Raw genomic sequence first — 20,700 nt, 5'->3', positions numbered from 1 at the left:
ACTTCTATGGAAGAAGTATCTCACTTCCTGCAATTGGAGCAAACAATTTTGAGCTTAAGCCTCAATTGGTTTCTGTAATGCAGCAGAACTGCAAGTTTCATGGACTTCCTATGGAAGATCCTTATCGGTTTTTAGCTGAATTCTTGCAAATCTGTGACACTGTCAAGACCAATGGAGTTGATCCCGAGGTCTATAGGCTTATGCTTTTCCCTTTTGCTGTAAGAGACAGAGTTAGAACATGGTTGTATTCACAACCTAAGGATAGCCTGAACTCTTGGGATAAGCTGGTCAGTGCTTTCTTGGCCAAATTCTTTACACCTCAAAAGATGAGCAAGCTTAGAGTAGAAATCCAAACCTTCAGACAGAAGGAAGGAGAATCCCTCTATGAAGCTTGGGAAAGATATAAGCAAATGATCAAAAGGTGTCCTACTGACATGCTTCCAGAATGGAGCATCATAAGTATATTCTATGATGGTCTGTCTGAGTTGTCGAAAATGTCATTGGACCATTCTGCAGGAGGATCTCTTCACATGAAAATCCCTGTAGAAGCTCAGGAACTCATTGAAATGGTTACAAATAACCAGTTCATGTACACCTCTAAGAGAAATCCTGTGAACAATGGGACGCCTCAGAAAAAGGAAGTTCTTGAAATTGATACTCTGAATGCCATATTGGCTCAGAACAAAATATTGACTCAGCAAGTCAATATGATTTTTCAGAGTCTGAATGGATTACAAGCTGCATCCAACAGTACTAAAGAAGCATCTTCTGAAGAAGAAGCTTATGATCCTGAGAACCCTGCAATGGTAGAGGTGAATTACATGGGAAAACCCTATGGAAACACCTATAATCCTTCATGGAGAAATCATCTCAATTTCTCATGGAAGGACCAACAGAAGCCTCAACAAGGCTTCAATAATAATGATGGAAAAAATAGGTTTAGCAATAGCAAGCCATTTCCATCATCTTCTCAGCAATAGACAGAGAATTCTGAACAGAGCCATTCTGGCCTAGCAACCATAGTCTCTGATCTATCCAAGACCACAATAAGTTTCATGAATGAAACAAGGTCCTCCATTAGAAATTTGGAGGCACAGGTGGGTCAGCTGAGTAAGAAGATTACTGAAACTCCTCCCAGTACTCTCCCAAGCAATACAGAAGAAAATCCCAAGAGAGAGTGCAAGGCCATAACCATGACCAACATGGCCGAACCTGGAAAGAGTGAGGAGGACGTGAGTCCCAGTGAGAAAAGCCTCATCGGACGTCCTCTGGACAGAAAGAAATTTCCCTTTGAGGAACCAAAGGAATCTGAGGCTCATGCAGAGACCATAGAGATTCCACTGAACTTCCTTCTGCCATTCATGAGCTCTGATGAATATTCTTCCTCTAAAGAGGATAAAGACATCACTGAAGAGAAAGTTGCTAAATATCTAGGAGAAATCATGAAGCTGAATGCCAAGTTATTTGGTATCGAGACTTAGGAGGATGAACCCCCCTTGTTCACCAATGAACTGAGTGCATTACTGAGGCAGACATTACCTCAGAAGAAACCAGATCCCGGAAAATTCTTTATACCTTGTACCATAGGCACCATGACCTTTGAGAAGGCTTTGTGTGACCTAGGGTCAGGGATAAACCTCATGCCCCTCTCTGTAATGGAGAAATTGGGAATCTTTGAGGTACAAGCTGCAAGAATCTCACTAGAGATGGTAGACAAATCAATGAAACAGGCTTATGGACTAGTAGAGGACGTGCTAGTAAAGGTTGAAGGCCTTTACATCCCTGCTGATTTCATAATCCTAGACATTGGGAAGGATGAGGATGAATCCATCATCCTTGGCAGACCCTTCCTAGCCACAGCAAAAGCTGTGATTGATGTTGACAGAGGAGAGTTGGTCCTTCAGTTGAATGAGGACTACCTTGTATTTAAGACTCAAGGTTCTCCTTCTGTAACCATGGAGAGGAAGCATGAAAAGCTTCTCTCAATACAGAGTCAAACAAAACCCCCACATTCAAACTCTAAGTTTGGTGTTGGGAGGACACAACTAAACTCTAAGTTTGGTGTTGAGAGGCCACAACCAAACTCTAAGTTTGGTGTTGAGAGGCCCCAACCCTGCTCTGATTATCTGTGAGGCTCCATGAGAGATCACTGTCAAGCTATTGACATTAAAGAAGCGCTTATTGGGAGGCAACCCAATGTTATTTAATTATATCTATTTATTTTCCATTGCTATTTTATGTTTTCTTTAGGTTGATGATCATGTGAAGTCACAAAAACAATTGAAAAATCAAAAACAGAATGAAAAATAGCATTAAAAATAGCTCACCCTGGAGGAAGAGCTTACTGGCGTTTAAACGCCAGTAAGAGTAGCAGAATGGGTGCTAAACGCCCAGTCTGGCACCATTCTGGGCGTTTAACGCCAGAAATAGGCACCAGACTGGCGTTTAATGCCAGAACAGAGCATCTACTTGGTGTTTAACACCAAGAATGGGAGAAAAGCTGGCGTTAAATGCCAGAAACAAGCAGCAACCTGGCATTTAACGCTATAAGTGCACTCTAAGGGCGTTTTGCACGCCTAAATGGAGCAGGGATGTTAAGTCCTTGACCCCTCAGGATCTGTGGACCCCACAAGATCCCCACCTACCCCACCTTTTCTTCTCTCCTCTTCACACCCTTTCATAACACTCTTCCCCATATACCCTTCACCAATCACCTCCATACCTCTTCTCCAAATACTCTTCACCACTCACATCCATCCACTCTTCCCCAAAAACCCCACCTACATCCAAATTCAAAAATCATTTCCCTCCCAAACCCAACCCTAATACACGAAACCTAACCCTTCCTCCACCCCTATATAAACCCCTCAACACTACCTCATTTTCCCACATTACAAGCACTTCTTCTCCCCCTTGGCCGAATACACACTTCCCCTCTATCTCCTCCATTTTCTTCTTCTTCTACAACTTTCTTTCTTCTTTTGCTCGAGGACGAGTAAACATTTTAAGTTTGGTGTGGTAAAAGCATTGCTTTTTATTTTTCCATAACCATTAATGGCACCTAAGGCCAGAGAAACCTCAAGAAAGAGGAAAGGGAAGGCAATTGCTTCCACCTCTGAGTCATGAGAGATAGAGAGATTCATCTCAAAGGTCTATCAAGACCACTTCTATGAAGTTGTGGCCAAGAAAAAGGTGATCCATGAGGTCCCTTTTAAGCTCAAAAAGGGCAAATATCCGGAGATCCGACAAGAGATTAGAAGAAGAGGATGGGAAGTTCTCTCCAATCCTATTCAACAAGTCAGAATCTTAATGGTTCAAGAGTTCTATGCAAACGCATGGATCACTAGGAACCATGATCAAAGTATGAACCCAAATCCGAAGAATTGGCTCACAATGGTTCGGGGGAAATACTTAGATTTTAGTCCGGAAAATATAAAGTTGGCGTCTAACTTGCCAATGATGCAAGAGAATGCACGCCCCTACACTAGAAGGGTCAACTTTGATCAAAGGTTGGACCAAGTCCTCACGGACATATGTGTGGAAGGAGCTCAATGGAAAGTTGACTCAAGAGGCAAGCCGGTTTAATTGAGAAAACCGGACCTTAAGCCCGTAGCTAGAGGATGGTTAGAGTTCATCCAACGCTCTATCATCCTACTAGCAACCGATCCGAAGTAACTGTGGATCGGGCCATCATGATCCATCGTATCATGATTGGGGAGGAAGTGGAAGTTCATGAGATTATACCTTAAGAACTCTACAAGGTGGCTGACAAGTCATCCACTTTAGCAAGGTTAGCCTTTCCTCACCTCATTTGCCACCTCTGCAATTCGGCTGGGATTGACATAGAAGGAGATACCCTCATTGATGAGGACAAGCCCATCACTAAGAAAAGGATGGAGCAAACAAGAGAGCCCACTCATGAACCTCAACAAGAGCATGATGAAATTCCTCATCATGAAATCCCTGAGATGCCTCAAGGGATGCACTTTCCTCCACAAAACTATTGGGAGCAAATCAACACCTCCCTAGGAGAATTAAGTTCCAACATGGGACAACTAAGGATAGAGCACCAAGAGAACTCCATCATTCTCCATGAGATTAGAGAAGATCAAAGAGCTATGAGGGAGGAGCAACAAAGGCAAGGAAGAGACATAGAGGAGCTCAAGAACACCATTGGTTCTTCAAGTGGAAGAAGACGCCACCCTCACTAAGGTGGATTCGTTCCTTAATCTCCTTGTCTATTTAATTTTGCTGTTTTCGTTCTCTATGCTTTATTTTTATTTATGTTTGTGTCTTATTACATGATCATTAGTGTCTAGTGTCTATGCCTTAAAAGCTATGAATGTCCTATGAATCCACCACCTTTCTTTAACTGAAAAATGTTCTAAAAGCAAAAGAACAAGAAGTACATGAATTTCAAATTCTTTCTTGAGATTAGCTTAATTATTATGATGTGGTGGCAACACTTTTTGTTTTCTAAATGAATGCTTGAACAGTGCATGTTTTTTTGAATTTGTTGTTTATGAATGTTAAATTTGTTGGCTCTTGAAAGAATGATGAAAAGGAGAAATGTTATTGATAATCTAAAAAATCATAAAATTTATTCTTGAAGCAAGAAAAAGCAGTGAATACAAAAGCTTGGAGAAAAAAAAGGGAGCGAAAAAAAAAGAGAAAGAAAAAGAAAAAGCAAGAAGAAAAAGCTAAAAGCTCTTTAAACCAAAAGGCAAGAGAAAAAAGCCAATAACCCTTTAAACTAAAAGGCAAGGGTAAAAAGGATCCAAGGCTTTGAGCATCAGTGGATAGGAGGGCCCGAAGGAATAAAATTCTGGCCTAAGCGGCTAAACCAAGCTGTCCCTAACCATATGCTTGTGGCGTGAAGGTGTCATGTGAAAAGCTTGAGACTGAGCAATTAAAGTTGAGGTCCAAAGCAAAAAAAAAAAGGAGTATACTTAAGAACCCTGGACACCTCTAATTGGGGACTTTAGCAAAGCTAAGTCACAATCTGAAAAGGTTCACCCAGTTATGTGTCTGTGGCATTTATGTATCCGGTGGTAATACGGGAAAACAAAGTGCTTAGGGCCACGGCTAAGACTCATAAAGTAGCTGTGTTCAAGAATCAACATACTGAACTAGGAAAATCAATAACACTATCTAAATTCTAAGTTCTTATAGATGCCAATCATTCTGAACTTCGAAGGATAAAGTGAGATGCCAAAACTGTTCAGAGGCAAAAAGCTACTAGTCCCGCTCATCTAATTGGAGCTAAGTTTCACTAATATTTTGGAATTTATAGTATATTCTCTTCTTTTTATCCTATTTGATTTTCAGTTGCTTGGGGACAAGCAACAATTTAAGTTTGGTGTTGTGATGAGCGGATAATTTATACGCTTTTTGGCATTGTTTTTACATAGTTTTTAGTATGATTTAGTTAGTTTTTAGTATATTTTTATTAGTTTTTAAATAAAAATCACATTTCTGGACTTTACTATGAGTTTTTGTGTTTTTCTATGATTTCAGGTAATTTCTGGCTGAAATTGAGGGACTTTAGCAAAAATCTGATTCAGAGGCTGAAGAAGGACTGCAGATGCTGTTGGATTCTGACCTCCCTGCACTCGAAATGGATTTTCTGGAGCTACAGAAACCCAATTGGCGCGCTCTCAATTGCGTTGGAAATTAGACATCCAGGGCTTTCCAGCAATATATAATAGTCCATACTTTGCCCGAGTTTTGACGACACAAACTGGCGTTCAAACGCCAACTTTCTGCCCTATTGGTAGCACAAATTGCGAATCACACTTTTCACAACTCGTACCACTAACCAGCAAGTGCACTGGGTCGTCCAAGTAATACCTTACGTGAGTAAGGGTCGAATCCCACAGAGATTGTTGGTTTGAAGCAATCTATGGTTATCTTGTAAATCTTAGTCAGGAAGTCAATTATGTTTATCAGTTGAATTATGAATAACCAGTAGAGCATAAATTAAAAGTTACTTGTTATGTAGTAATGGAGAATATGTTGGAGTTTTGGAGATGCTTTGTCCTCTGAATCTCTGCTTTCCTCTGTCTTCTGATTTACGCACGCACGTCCTCCTATGGCAAGCTGTGTGTTGGTGGATCACCGTTGTCAATGGCTACCTTCCATCCTTCCAGTGAAAACTACGCTCACGCGCTCTGTCACAGCACGGCTAATCACCGGTTGGTTCTCGATCTGGTTGGAATAGGATTTACTATCCTTTTGCATCTGTCACTAACGCCCAGCCTTCAGGAGTTTGAAGCTCGTCACAGTCATTCAATCCTTGAATCCTACTCGGAATACCACAGACAAGGTTTAGACTTTCCGGATTCTCATGGATGCTGCCATCAGTTCTAGCTTATACCACGGAGATTCTGATTAAAGAATCTAAGAGATACTCATTCAATCGGATATAGAACGGAGGTGGTTGTCAGGCACACGTTCATGGGTTGAGGAAGGTGATGAATGTCACGGATCATCACCTTCATCACAGTTAAGCGCGAATGAACATCTTAGATAGGAACAAGCGTGTTTGAATGGAAAACAGAAATACTTGCATTAATTCATTGAGACACAGCAGAGCTCCTCACCCCCAACAATGGGGTTTAGAGACTCATGCCGTCAGAGAATACAAAGTTTAGATCTGAAATGTCATGAGATACAGAATAAGTCTCTAAAAGTTATTTAAATACTAAACTAGTAGCCTAGGGTTACAAAATATGAGTGGACTATGATGGATGATGCAGAGATCCACTTCTGGGGCCCACTTGGTGTGCTGGGGCCCACTTGGTGTGTGTTGGGGCTGAGATTTCGTGCAGAGGCCATTTGTGGAGTTGAACGCCAGTTTTTATGCCAGTTTGGGCGTTCAACTCCAGTTTTTTATCCTTTTCTGGCGCTGGACGCCAGAATTGGGCAGAGAACTGGCGTTGAACGCCAGTTTACGTCATCTATCCGTGTGCAAAGTATGGACTATTATACATTGGAAGCATTTCATTTCGAGTTCTATAGCTCCAGAAATGGATGTCTACTTTCCAACGCAATTGGAAGCATGCCATTTCGAGTTCTGTAGCTCCAGAAAATCCACTTTGAGTGCAGGGAGGTCAGAATCCAACAGCATCAGCAGTCCTTTTTCTGCCTGAATCAGATTTTTGCTCAGCTCCTTCAATTTCAGCCAGAAAAATACCTGAAATTACAGAAAAACACACAACTCATAGTAAAGTCCAGAAATATGAATTTTTCCTAAAAACTACTAGAAATAGACTAAAAACTAACTAAAACATACTCTAAACTATATGAAATTATCCCCAAAAAGCGTATAAAATATCCGCTCATCACCTATTCTGGAGTTAAACGCCAGAAACAGGTTGCAAATCAAAGTTAAACGCCAGAAACTGGCTACAACCTGGTGTTTAACTCCAAAAAGAGTCTCTACACATGAAAGCTCAATGCTCAGCCCATGCACACACCAAGTGGGCCTGGAAGTGGATTTCTGCATCATTTACTTACTTTCTGTAACCCTAGCTACTAGTTTAGTATAAAAACAACTTTTAGTGATTAATCTTTAGTTCATCTTTTGGATAATTTTATGTTCAGAGATCACGTTTAGGGGGCTGCCCATTCGGCCATGCCTGGACCACTTTCACGTATGTATTTTTCAAGGGTGGAGTTTCTACACCCCATAGAATAAGGTGTGGAGCTCTGCTGTTCCTCATGAATTAATGCAAAGTACTATTGTTTTTCTATTCAATTCAAGCTTATTCTTATTCCAAGATATTCACTCATACTTCAACCTGATGAATGTGATGATCCGTGACATTCATCATCATTCTCGCCTATGAACGCGTGCCTGACAACCACTACCGTTCTATCTGCAATAGGTTGAGCGTTTATCTCTTGGGCTCCTGGTTCAGATCAGAGTCTTTGTGGTATAAGCTAGAATTATTGGTGGTCATTCTTGAGATCCGGAAAGTATAAACCTTGTCTGTGGTATTCCGAGTAGGATCTGGGATGGGATGACTGTGACGAGCTTCAAACTCGCGAGTGTTGGGCGTAGTGATAGACGCAAAAGGATCAATGGATCCTATTCCAACATGATCGAGAACCGACAGATGATTAGCCGTGCGGTGACAGCACATTTGGACCATTTTCACTGAGAGGATGGGAAGTAGCCATTGACAACGGTGATGCCCAACATACAGCTTGCCATGGAAAGGTGTATGAATGATTGGATGAAGGCAGTAGGAAAGCAGAGATTCAGAAGGAACAAAGCATCTTTATACGCTTATCTGAAATTTCACCAATGAATTACATAAGTATTTCTATCTTATTTTATTTATATTTTAATTATCAAAATCCCTTAACCATTTGAATCCGCCTGACTGAGATTTACAAGGATGACCATAGCTTGCTTCAAGCCAACAATCTCTGTGGGATCGACCCTTACTCACGTAAGGTTTATTACTTGGATGACCCAGTGCACTTGCTGGTTAGTTGTGCAGAATTGTGAAAAAGAGTTGAGATTACAATTGTGCGTACCAAGTTGTTGGCACCATTGAGATCACAATTTCATGCACCATTTTCTTTTCTTGTTTCTCTATGATTCTGCTGTTTGTCTTCTTACAATTTGTTTGTGTGTTGATCTGTTTCTTGTGCTATTAGTTGGTGTATTGAGTTGACTGAGAATTGAGATTTGTTTTTATCTCGAAAAGTTAAAAAAAAGAAAAGGTAATTGATTATATGAAGTAAGAGTAAAAAATATATCGAAAGGTTTAACAAAATAGTTCTATTAAGTAAAGTTAATTATTTGCATGTTAATCATTATTTTTATGGCATTCCAATTCCCTACTGAGAACGTGTGGTTTGTTCTCACCCCAAAATCTTCCACCCTTTCAGTGACACAGGTTCGGGGACTCAGTGTGAAGCTGCAGGCGATTATGAGTTTTATTTAAGTTAAGTTTATGTATTGAGTTATTTTCATAGAATTCCCTTGCCTTTTGTTATTTAAGATTTTATTTTATACAGAGGGATAGGAATTGTATCAGAGCTTCTTTTGAATTCTTTTGTATAATATTTATCATTATTAATAATTAAGTAATTATTATTACCTGTGTGTTCTTTGATGAATGATTTTGATTAATGAGAAACAATATTTTCCGACATTTTCTTAAAAATTGAAATGCGGTATCGAATTAAAGGCTTAATATTAAATAGCAAATAAGGAAAATAGGTCAGTAATGCGTTGCTTTTGGTATGATCATGACGTGCTAAAAGTTAAGATGTTACATTATGGTATCAGAGCAGTTCGTTCCTGTTAGAGCCTTGGGAATGGACTGACTATGCTTCATTGCAAATTATGAGTGTCTGTCATGCTTAGTGACTTGTTCTGATAACAAGAATTTAGATTTGATACGCATGACTGTCTGATGATTAATGTTGTTAGTCTATCATTGCATACCTCATGGTATTAGGTCTGGCCAACTTAATACTATTGATTTATGTATATGAGAGTACTAACGGGTTATCATAGATGAAATAGAAGTAATAAGTAAATGTAAATCACGGGGTTTAGGAACGTTAGAAGTTAAATTTTAGGGGATACTTCGTTTCAACATATAACATATACTTCTTATTCGTTCCAACATGGTTTGATGTCAACTCTTCCTTGATTGTTTGCAGTAAAATTCTTTGTTTCGAACTTCCCTCTTAAGAAGTGCTTTGAATTACTTCTGACCATATCTTGTCATTCATAAGATATGATTTCTTTCACATTTGAACAAAACTGAACCTGCCAAACTTTTTGGATTCTTTTTTTATGTTTTTGAAAGTGAGGTTAATGCAAATCTTTTATATCTTATATCAATTTTCGAGGACGAAAATTTTTATAAGTAGGGTAGGATGTAAGACCCCAGATTTTAAAAATTAAATAATAAATTATTTATGATTTATTTTATTTATTCGAAAGCATATTTTCAGAAATTTTTGTATTAATTGAGTACTTTTAACTATTGATTTAAAGCTTTAGTGATTTAAAAACAATGAGGATTTTATATGTGCTAATTTGAATAATTAGATTTTGAACATTATTTTATAATTTTAAAGAAAATTAATTGATTATCTCTAATTATTGAATTAGAGTCTTTATTTGAAAAATAAATTGTAAGTTGATAATTAAATAATATTTTCATAAATAATATTATTTGATTAAATTTAATTTAAAATTATTACTCTATTACCTTTAATTTTATTAAAATTACTAAAGTATCAAAAATTTCCAATTCCAAACCCTAATTTCACTAACCCTAATCCCTTTTACCCAAACCACACACACACACGTAACCCTCCTCCTCTCCACCTGTGCATCCCTCCATGTTACACGTTCACTCCCACACCACCTGTCATCCTTCTTCACCGCCACTCACTAACCCACCGCCAACCCTCACTCAATGCACTCATACTCAATAACAATGACACACACTGCAAAGAATAGAGCTGAGAAATGAGAGATTCAGATAATGGGGAGAGAGCACGAGAAGAGATCCGAGAGAGGGAGGGTGTCGCACCGTCACCAGCCACCGTCGTGCACCACCACCGCCGTCAAGACGCCGAGCCACCACACAAGAAGAGGGAGACGTCGTCGCTGCTGCCACCATCGTGAGAGGTGTCGCCGTCGCCGTCGTGCCCTAGTCCGATCGATAGAAGCCACAACCATCGCCTGAGAAGAACCCGAAGTGAGAGAGGGAGCCCACAAAGAGGAACCCAAAGCAGGAACTTCCGTGTCGCGCCGTAGATCTGTCACCATGCTGCTGGGCTATCACCACCACCGAAGGTCCATCGTCGTCGCCCTGAGTTGTTTCTACCGTCCAAGCCATCAATGAAGGGAGCCTTGCTGCTGTGTGCTAAGTGGAAGTGGAGTCACTATCGGAAGAAGATGCCGCTGTTGTTGCTGATCTGATTTAAGGCTATTGCTGCTGCTGCGGGTTGGAACGAAGTTGAAGTCACGCTTAATTTTGTGGTTTTTGACTATCTAAGGTAGGGGATATTTTATTAAATTAAATATTTTAAACTTTGAATGCCTAAGAAGTTTACTGAATTATTGAAAATATATGAATGCTTGATCTATGATGGATTTTGGATGCAGAGTAAATGTGTGACTAGTTGCGTCTCTTGGTGGTTTTATGTGGTTTGAGATCTTTGTTAAAAGAACGTGTATGTTGGGTGAAAGTTTATTGAAAATGTATTGGGTGTTTGTAATTGTGAAAGCATGTTTTGTTCTTCATTTGAAATATGTTTGAATGATGACTTTAAAGACGCTTGGTAATGCTGATTTTGGTTTTTAAGAACGATTTTGAGTTAAGATCGTGACTGTGACTGGATTACTGGAAATTCTGGTTCTAATTTTTATGTCAGATGGTTGTTATTGAACTGTTTGTTTGATTAGGTTGTGATATATTGAATTAAGAGTTCTTGAGAAACTTTGGTTAGTCAAAAGAAAGTTGAAAATGTGGTTTTGGATGAATCATAGGCTTGAATATAGGATTTGGTATGTGAGATTGTTGGAAATACATTGTGCAGAATTTCTGCAGAAATCTGCATAATTGGCACCAGAACGAAAGACTTTTTGGGAGTAGTCCAGACCTAATTTTTAGATGAAATTATTTTTCTTTCAACTATAGTGTGTCTTGAATATTCCATAAAAATTTCAGGGAATTTAGCCAAGTGGTTTGGAAGATATGATTTTTTGAAGTTTAGTGGTTGCTGCAGATTTTTCTGGTTTTCTGGTTCTGCAGTACCAACTTCTAGACACTATAACTTTTAATTTGAACAGAATTTTGAGTTGATTTCAAAAGGATTTTAAAGATCTATCAGTCTATTTTAAGTGAGTACATATTTCATTTTCATATATATTTTATAGACTTAGATAAGTCACTTGGAAGGTCGGTTGTTTGCTGAAAACACTGAACTGGTTTATGAAAACAGGGCTCCACTTCAAATTGATATTTAATTAATCAAATGAAGTGATATGAACCTGAAACTTGTGGATTCTGAAACTTAGGGATGTTGACTGTAATCTCACCAAAATTTAGAAGCAACAGATTAGAATTGAAATTATTATGGAATTTATAGAAAACATGGCTGCTGTCCGTTTTCCGAATTTTTGTAAATGCAACAGCAGAATTTTAAAGCTTGTATAAAATTCAATTCTAATCCAAATTCAGTAAAACCTAACTTAAATTAAAGATTAAGATTTCTAGAGTTACCTTACCAACATGGTTTTGGATTAGACAAACATAGGAAATGAAAAGGAATGTAAGTTGCCCCTAAGAAAGGTTAAAGTTAAAGACAATGATATTGAGAGATATAGTGAAGAAAGAAAAATGAGGAACAAGGAATGAAATAAAAGTTGAGAAGTATATTGAATGGGCCTTTGTGCCGAGTGCTAATGCGGAAGTGCCCGCCTAACTGATAGCCTAAGATTGCTAATGCGAAAATGTCCGCCTAACTGATAGCATATTGTATGCTTAATTGGGCTTTTATGCCATACTGCTAATGCAAAAGTGCCCGCCTAACGGATAGCCTGAGATTGCTAATGCAGGACTGTTCGCCTAATTGATAGCACTGTTCCTTACTGTGATATACATTGAACTGTTATTATAATGAGGCTTAATTGACATGGGTAACCGTGATGCCAAGGTGTCTAATTGACACGGTAAAGGGACCATATTAGGGGTTCACTCTGAATAACGTCGGGTTGCGGGTAGACAACCGACGCATGAGCTCATGGCCTGCGCTAGGAACAGGCATGCATCATATTGTTTACACATTTGCATTTGATTATGTTCGCTTTTCTTGTTTCTTTATGATTCTGCTGTTTGTCTTCTTGCGATTTGTTTGTGTGTTGATCTGTTTCTTGTGCTATTAGTTGGTGTATTGAGGTGATTGAGAATTGAGATTTGTTTTTAGTTCGAAAAGTTAAAAAAAAGAAAAGGTAATTGATTATATGAAGTAAGAGTAAAAAGTATATCCAAAGGTTTAACAAAATAGTTCTATTAAGTAAAGTTAATTATTTGCATGTTAATCATTATTTTTACGGCATTCCCATTCCCTACTGAGAACGTGTGGTTTGTTCTCACTCCAAAATCTTCCACCCTTTTAGTGACACAGGTTCAGGGACTCGGTGTGAAACTGCGGGCGATTATGAGTTTTATTTAAGTTAAGTTTATGTGTTGAGTTGTTTTCATAGAATTCCCTCGCCTTTGTTATTTAAGATTTTATTTTATACAGAGGGATAGGAATTGCATCTGAGCTTCTTTTGAATTCTTTTGTATAATATTTATCATTATTAAAAATTAATGATTATTATTACCTGTGTGTTCTTTGATGAATGATTTTGATTAATGAGAAATAATATTTTTCGGCATTTTCTTAAAAGTTGAAACACGGTGTCGAATTAAAGGCTCAATATTAAATAGCAAATAAGGAAAGCAGGTCAGCAATGCCTTGCTTTTGGTACGATCATGACGTGCTGAAAGTTAGGGTGTTACACTTTCCAAGCCTTTAAATTGCATATTTTTAATCCCCTTTTATACCATTTGATGCTGTGATCTGTGCGTTAAGTGTTTTTAGGCTTTATAGGTCAGGAATGGCTTGGAGGATGGAGAGGAAGCCTGCAAAAATGGAAGAAGCACAAGAAATAAAGGAGATGACCAGCGAGGAGCGATGCGCATGCATGGCTCACGCGTGCGCGTGAATTGGAGTTTGCACAACGACGCGTGCGCGTAACTGATGCGGACGCGTGACTAGCGCAGAAGACAAGCGACGCGTACGCATGACTGATGCGTACGCGTGACCAGGATTTTTTACTTTTAATTAATTTTCAATTCTTATTTTATTTAATTTATCATGTCTTCTTCTTATATTTCTGTGAACGTTATATTCATGTCAATGGAGTAGACTCCAAACTTGACTTGGGGGTTGATTAAAAGGAGACCCTTGAGTTGGAATGCTCAAGTGATTAGTTAAATTGGAAGTTGTTGGCTAACTCTCTAGGTACTAACGCTAATCCTTCCCAAGGGAGAGGATTAGGACTTGTGAATAAGAGTTAGCTCAATCACTTGACTTTCCTTTATTTAGTAAGGGTTAACTTGGTGAAAAACAACAACCTCTTGATACTACACTTGAGAAAATTCCAACAAGGATAGAACTTCCATTTAATCATTCCCCCGGTCAAGGCTTTTTATTTGATTATATAAATTCTCTTTAAATTTTCATTGCTTTAATTTAAAATTATTTATTTTGCCGTACTCCAACTCTCAAAATTCTCGAAAAACTCCTGACTAATAAAATAGCACCCTTTTGTCAACTCGTTGGGAGACGACCTGGGATTTCTACTCCCAGTATTTTCATTCTAATTTTGTGACAACCCTTATAAATTGATAAGCGGATTTTCTTCGGTTAAGAACTGTGTAACGACCCAATTTTCAATATGTCTAGATCATACTGGAAACTGAGCGCTACCAATTTGTCTTCCTAATTATTATCTATTATTTATCATATGAGCCTGATTCGTTGTTAAAAATGTAGTTAATTTGCGGGGTATATTTTTTTTTTAAAATATTTGGATTAATAGACAGAATTATTCATAATCAATTCACAACTGATAACAGATAAAACAGTTATAAACAACCACACATAAATACATCACAAGCAGTCAACAACATCCAGTGATCCAACTTTTATTTAAGTATAGACTTTTAGTTAGAACACCCCTAGATATAGATAGATAATAACTATATACATATATATACATATAACATCCCAGGTCCTGACCTGTTCAAGAGGTCCCTAAGCTGGCACCTAGGCTAGCCTAGACTCTATACTCACCTAGTCCCTCTAAACTACTAAAGCGAGGGAAAGTACGTTCTAAGTCTTCCCAACTCAAGTCAGGTGGAACGTCATCAAAAGATAGAACATCATCTGCTACTCCTCTGCACGATCAGACTTTTCCACAGGACGTCTCTCTGGTACTGATAAACCACTATTTTATGGTTTATATTGTGTTTAATTGTGTGGTTTTATCATGATCCTTACCCACTTATTCATTAAATTAGCATGAAATTATAATTCCTTCCTGAATTTATAACATATTTGAAAACTGCTTCCTAGAGACTTTAATTATGTATTTTTAATTCTCCTTTATTCCATTCGATGCCGTGATCTATGTGTTGAGTGTTTCAGACTTTATAGGGCATGAATGAGTTGGAAATTGGAAAGGAAGCTAGCAAAAATGGAAGGAACACAAGAATTTGAGGAGATAACCAGCGAGAAGTGACGCGGTCGCATGGCTCACGCGACTGCGCGAAGGAGAGCAAATCGCAGTGATGCGGCCGCATGGCTCACGCGGCCGCGCGGATTGGAAAAGCTCAAGCGACGCGGTAGCGTGGACGACGCGAACGCGTGGCAAGGAAAAGCGCGAATGACGCGTCCGCATGGATGACGCGATCGCGACATGTGCGATCTGCATAATCTGCAGAATTCGCTTGGGGCAATTTTGGACTTTATTTCGACCCAATTTTCGGCCCGGAACAACAGACTAGAGCCAGAGAATATGCAGAAACAAAAGACAACATTCATTCTACACAGTTAGGAGTTTTAGATCCAGTTTTACTCCTCCTCTAGGTTTTTCTCTCTAGGTTTTAGAATTTTAATTTTCAATAGGTCTTAGCATTGGAACATTGAGAAGAGTTATTTCCTCATCAAGACTTCGTCATTCTAGTTCGTTCTCTTAACTTGGTTTTATTCTTCCATGTTCTTTGCTTTGTTCAATTTTGTCATTTGAATACTTTCATGATTATTTAACCCAAGGATTATTTCTTCCATTTTAATTTATTTTCCATTCCAATAATCATGTCTTCTTTTAATTCCCTTTCATGTGTTATGGATTTATTATTTACAATGAGTGAGTACTTGATGGGGAGTTGATTGAAAGGAACTCTTGAGTTGGAAGGATTGAAAGAAAATTTGTAATTGGGTTAACTGTTGGATTGTTATCTAATCACTAACACCAATCCCTTTGAACTAAGTGGGTTGCAACTCGTGAACAGATCTAGCATTCCAACTTGTTTGACTTTTCTGTACCTAGTAAAGGATAACTAAACAGAACAACCATTAATTATAAATTAATCTTGAAATCATCCCATCAATAATAGAGATTCCAACTAATAAACTCCCAGTCAAGAATTTTATTCATATTATTTGAATTTTCTCAATTTAATTTTCCGCTTACTTAACTCAACTTTTTGGAACATCTGATTAATAAAATAGCACACTTTTCTGCAACTCGTTGGGAGACGACCTGGGACTTAAATTCCCAGTAATTTTTAATTTAAACTCTCTGTGACATATTTCTAAATTGATAGGCAGATTTTTGGTGAGTTAAGAACTATACTTGCAACGTAACTATTTTAATAATTTTTAATTCACCAACTTCTGTGCCTCATCAATTTTTGGCGCCGTTGTCGGGGAGTTGCAATAGAGTGCTAAAGTTATTAATTAGAATTTATTTATTTGCATTTTATTTTATTTTGCTACTATGAGCTGTATGTTTCTTTCGTCAAATGACGTGTTCACTTCCTAATCCGCGCTTGCTAATATTCGATCCTGAGATTGAAAGGACTATTTCACGAATAAGGCGAGAACAGTGTCAGTTAGTCCGCTCTGAGGGCGGATCTGAAAGTGAACTTAAGGAAGAAACTAGCCCCCGTTCTACTGATTCAGTTGTTTTATGTGCAGAAGACATGGCAGCTAGGAGAGTTACCATCCAGGAGGAAGGAGCCCCTGATTTTACAATGCAACCGTTTCAAGTGCATCATCCAGCGGTAGCTACAGATTTTGAAATAAAGACCGCACTACTAAATTTGATGCCCAAGTTTCATGGCCTACCTGCTCAAGAGCCTATCAAGCACTTGAGAGATTTCCAGGCAGCCTGTTCTACTGTCAGGCGTGATGGTACTGATGAAACTTCAATTTTGCTGAAAGCTTTCTCGTTTTCTCTTGAGGGAAAAGCAAGAGAGTGGTACTACACTCAACCTCTAGCAAATGTATCCAACTGGGATACACTCAGAAAGGAGTTTTTGAAGAAATTCTTTCCATCTGAAGTTACTGATAAACTGAGGAAGGATATTTCCACAATTGTTCAGGATGACAATGAGACTCTCTTTGAATACGGGGAGCGCTTCAATAATCTTCTGGAAGCATGCCCCCACCACATGATTGACAAGATAGTGTTACTTAGCTATATCACACAGGGCATAAGGCCCCAAGATAAGACCACATTGGAAAGTGCTAGCAATGGGTCTATGAAGAAGTACAAGACCACTGATGAGGCTTGGCAATTGATCAGTGATTTAGCTGAATCTACTAGGAACCACAGACAAAAGCAAGGCCATTCAAAAGCTGTTGCAGAAGTACCTCTAGCAGAGAGACTGCTGCTCTAGCTCAGAGTATATGTGAGATGACCAACTTGCTGAAGCAGATGCAATTGAATCAACAACAAGCTCAGCAAGCTCAACCTCCTTCGCTACAGCAAAACCAACAATTAGTCCCGCAAAGAATTTGCGGAATCTATGTTGATTATAGCCATTACACTAATGAATGCCCGCAGCTCCAACAAGAAGACAACATGGTGGCATCCACTCATAACTTCTATGACCGCCCCAACCAAGGGTACAATCAAAGTGGAAATAATAACCATGGATGGCAGGACAATTCTAACCAGAATTGGAGGGACAACAATAACAGAGGAGGCCGAGATAATCTGGAAAATCAGAGGTAGAATAATAACAACAACAGGCAGCAGAATTAACCTTACAGAGCACCTCACCTAAGGCAAAACCAAGGACCACAGAACAATCAACAGTAGACCTCTCAATAGTATTAATGCCAGTCTGAATGGTCTCACCTCTACTTTGTAAGCTCTTATGTCACAGATTGGATCAACGCAAAATTCCGGTAACCAACCTTCAAGCTCCTCTAGAATCCCCTCTCAACCATTACCCAATCCAAAGGGAGACATTAATGCCATCACCCTAAGGTCTGGAACCACACTGCAGGAGAGGAATCAGGAGGAACCAAGCCCACCAGAACACACCTCAGCTGAAGAGGTAGTAGAAATAGAAGATGTTGAAGAGGAAGAGGACATACAGGACATAGCTGAAGAAGAAATAGCTCAACCACAGGAGGAAGCACCAAAAGGCGCAGACTCTATACTCACCTAGTCCCTCTAAACTACTAAAGCGAGGGAAAGTACGTTCTAAGTCTTCCCAACTCAAGTCAGGTGGAACATCATCAAAAGATAGAACATCATCTGCTACTCCTCTGCACGATCAGACTTTTCCACAGGACGTCTCTCTGGTACCTCATGAAGTAGCCACACAACAGGAATCTCGTACACAGGATTTAGGTTAAAGTGCGCATACGAACGGGGTGCAGACGTTGGCTGGTCTCACAGTATATACATATAAACAGAAATGGAGTTCATTATAGACTCAGAAGACTACCTAGAGCAGAAACCTTTTTTGCGTACAATCGTCAGCGAATTACAAAAGGGAACTCGTGCTTTTATCCGAAGGGGGAAGGGAGAGAGAAGGGGTAAGAACTGGGGAGTTCTTATTAGGGTCGGGGTTATTAGTTAAGTTCATTATCTGTGTCGCTTAGCAGACATATAGCAGAATATAGAGATGCAGTAAACAGAAGATATAGATAAATAGAGAAAATAGAAAAAACAGAAAGCAGAACGCAAACAAAAGAATATAAGAAAATAAAACACAAATACAAAGAATAGAATGCAAACAAACAAAGCATACATTCATTCAACAATCATAACAGAGGAAATGCACAACCAAGTATGATGCATGTCTGTCCTATGCAGGCCATGAGCTCACATGTCGGTTTACACCCTGCAGCTCGACATTACCTAGGAACAAGTCCTAGATATGGCTTTATCTCTGTAGGTGAACTTCGGCCTACAGAAACAGCACTCCCATAAGTGAACTTCGGCTTACAGGAATAGTCTAATCACAATACAACAACTTTCTGTAGATGAAATTCGGCCTACAGAAATAACACCTCTGTAAGTGAACTTTGGATTAAAGAAATAGTCTAATTACAGCACAACAATTTTCTGTAGGTGAACTTCGGCCTACAGAAATAGCACCTCTGTAAGTGAACTTCGGCTTACATAAATGGCGCACCTGTAAGTGAACTTCGGCTTACAGGTATTACAACTCTTTGTAGGTGAACTTCGGCCTACAGGAGCAACACCCTGAGATACACAATTGATATTCACTGCAGGTGAACTTCGGCCTACAGGAATAACAACTCACTGTAGGTGAACTTGGGCCTACAGGACCTCTAGGGCTAATGGAAAAGCTGCAGATGAACAAACAACAGAACATCATGCCACAAGGCTTAACTCTTTATTCTTATACTCTTCTCCTCTTTTCTCTTTGTTATATTACTCTTTTCTCATTATCATCATTCATTATCATTCTCATTATTCATCATCACTTTCACATTCTTATGCAGTACTTCTTTCTTTCTCTGTTCAATCATACTATATAAACTTTACAGCTTTTACTTTTACAACATCTTAACTCAAACCATTTCTCTTTATCAGATTGCTCTTTTCTCTGTATCCCTTTATTCTACTCTGGTTACTCTTTTTTCTGTATCTCTTTACTTTTCTCTGGTTACTCTGTTCTTTGTGTTTCTCTACTCTGCTCTGATTTCTCTGTTTAACGTATGTATTTAAAGCTTATGTAAATTTCGGTATGCATAATTAACCTGTCCCAAGTATAGGTTCATTAAGTCTATACTAAAACATTTTAACTTTTCATATAATACCTAACCCTAGTCGGAACTCAAGAACTAACTATGTTGCCCTAGTTCGTTCACTAATCTCTGTCTATTTTTTTGTCATTAAAACTTTACAGACTTTTTCTTTGGTTTTTATCTTTCCTTTAACTTTTTATCTTTCTTTTATCTTTGCCTCACTAATATGTTCTTACCACTCCCTAAGTGTTTTATGAAGGTAATTATGAGATTCTGCACTTAAAGTTGTCTTTCTAAAACTTTTACAGAAAACTGCATTTTCCGCATTATTTTATTATATTTATTAAAATATTATTTTAATTAAATATTATTATTTAATATTTTATTATTATTTATTATTTTATTAATATATTTTTGAAAATTACCTTCCTTTAATCTTTTACTTTATAAATTCACTTTTTACCACCCGTAACTTTTAATATTTCTACTTTAACCACCCTAACTTTCAGAGATTACAAAATAACCCCTCAAACACCAAAATATTTACTTCCTTGCCCTTTCTAAGATCTAAAAGGTGTTCTTCAATGTTCTTCACCACACTCAAAGTGTTCTTCGTATTCTTCGTAAATTCTTCAGATTCTTTCTCTGTTTTTACCCGTTTTTCAGTCTTTTCAGCAACCGATTTTTACCATAATTCATAATAAATTAGCAGCCACTAAAACAGCATCTTTTCTACATGATTTTAACACAAATTAAACCTCAATTTAAGGGTTAGGGTTTCGTTTTTCCAGCAGCCATGAAGAACACAAATTCAAAGTTGAATATCATCAAATTTCATCAAAATTTCAACAAACTTTCACC

The 20,700-nt window shown here is 38.4% G+C and overlaps 1 non-coding gene across 1 annotated transcript; it reads right to left on the bottom strand.

The window, feature by feature from the left end:
- Positions 1-332: 332 nt before the first annotated feature.
- Positions 333-440, bottom strand: LOC148564787 (small nucleolar RNA R71). Its single transcript, XR_015884545.1, has one exon. It is a non-coding gene; the product is annotated as a small nucleolar RNA R71 (small nucleolar RNA).
- Between the last annotated feature and the right edge of the window lie 20,260 nt (positions 441-20,700).

The sequence above is a fragment of the Arachis ipaensis genome, chromosome B5, assembly GCF_059453495.1.
Source record: "Arachis ipaensis isolate K30076 ecotype BB chromosome B5, ASM5945349v1, whole genome shotgun sequence".
Classification (NCBI taxonomy): domain Eukaryota; kingdom Viridiplantae; phylum Streptophyta; class Magnoliopsida; order Fabales; family Fabaceae; genus Arachis; species Arachis ipaensis.
Note: the sequence above shows the minus strand (reverse complement) of the source record. Positions and strands in the feature narration are given on the sequence as shown.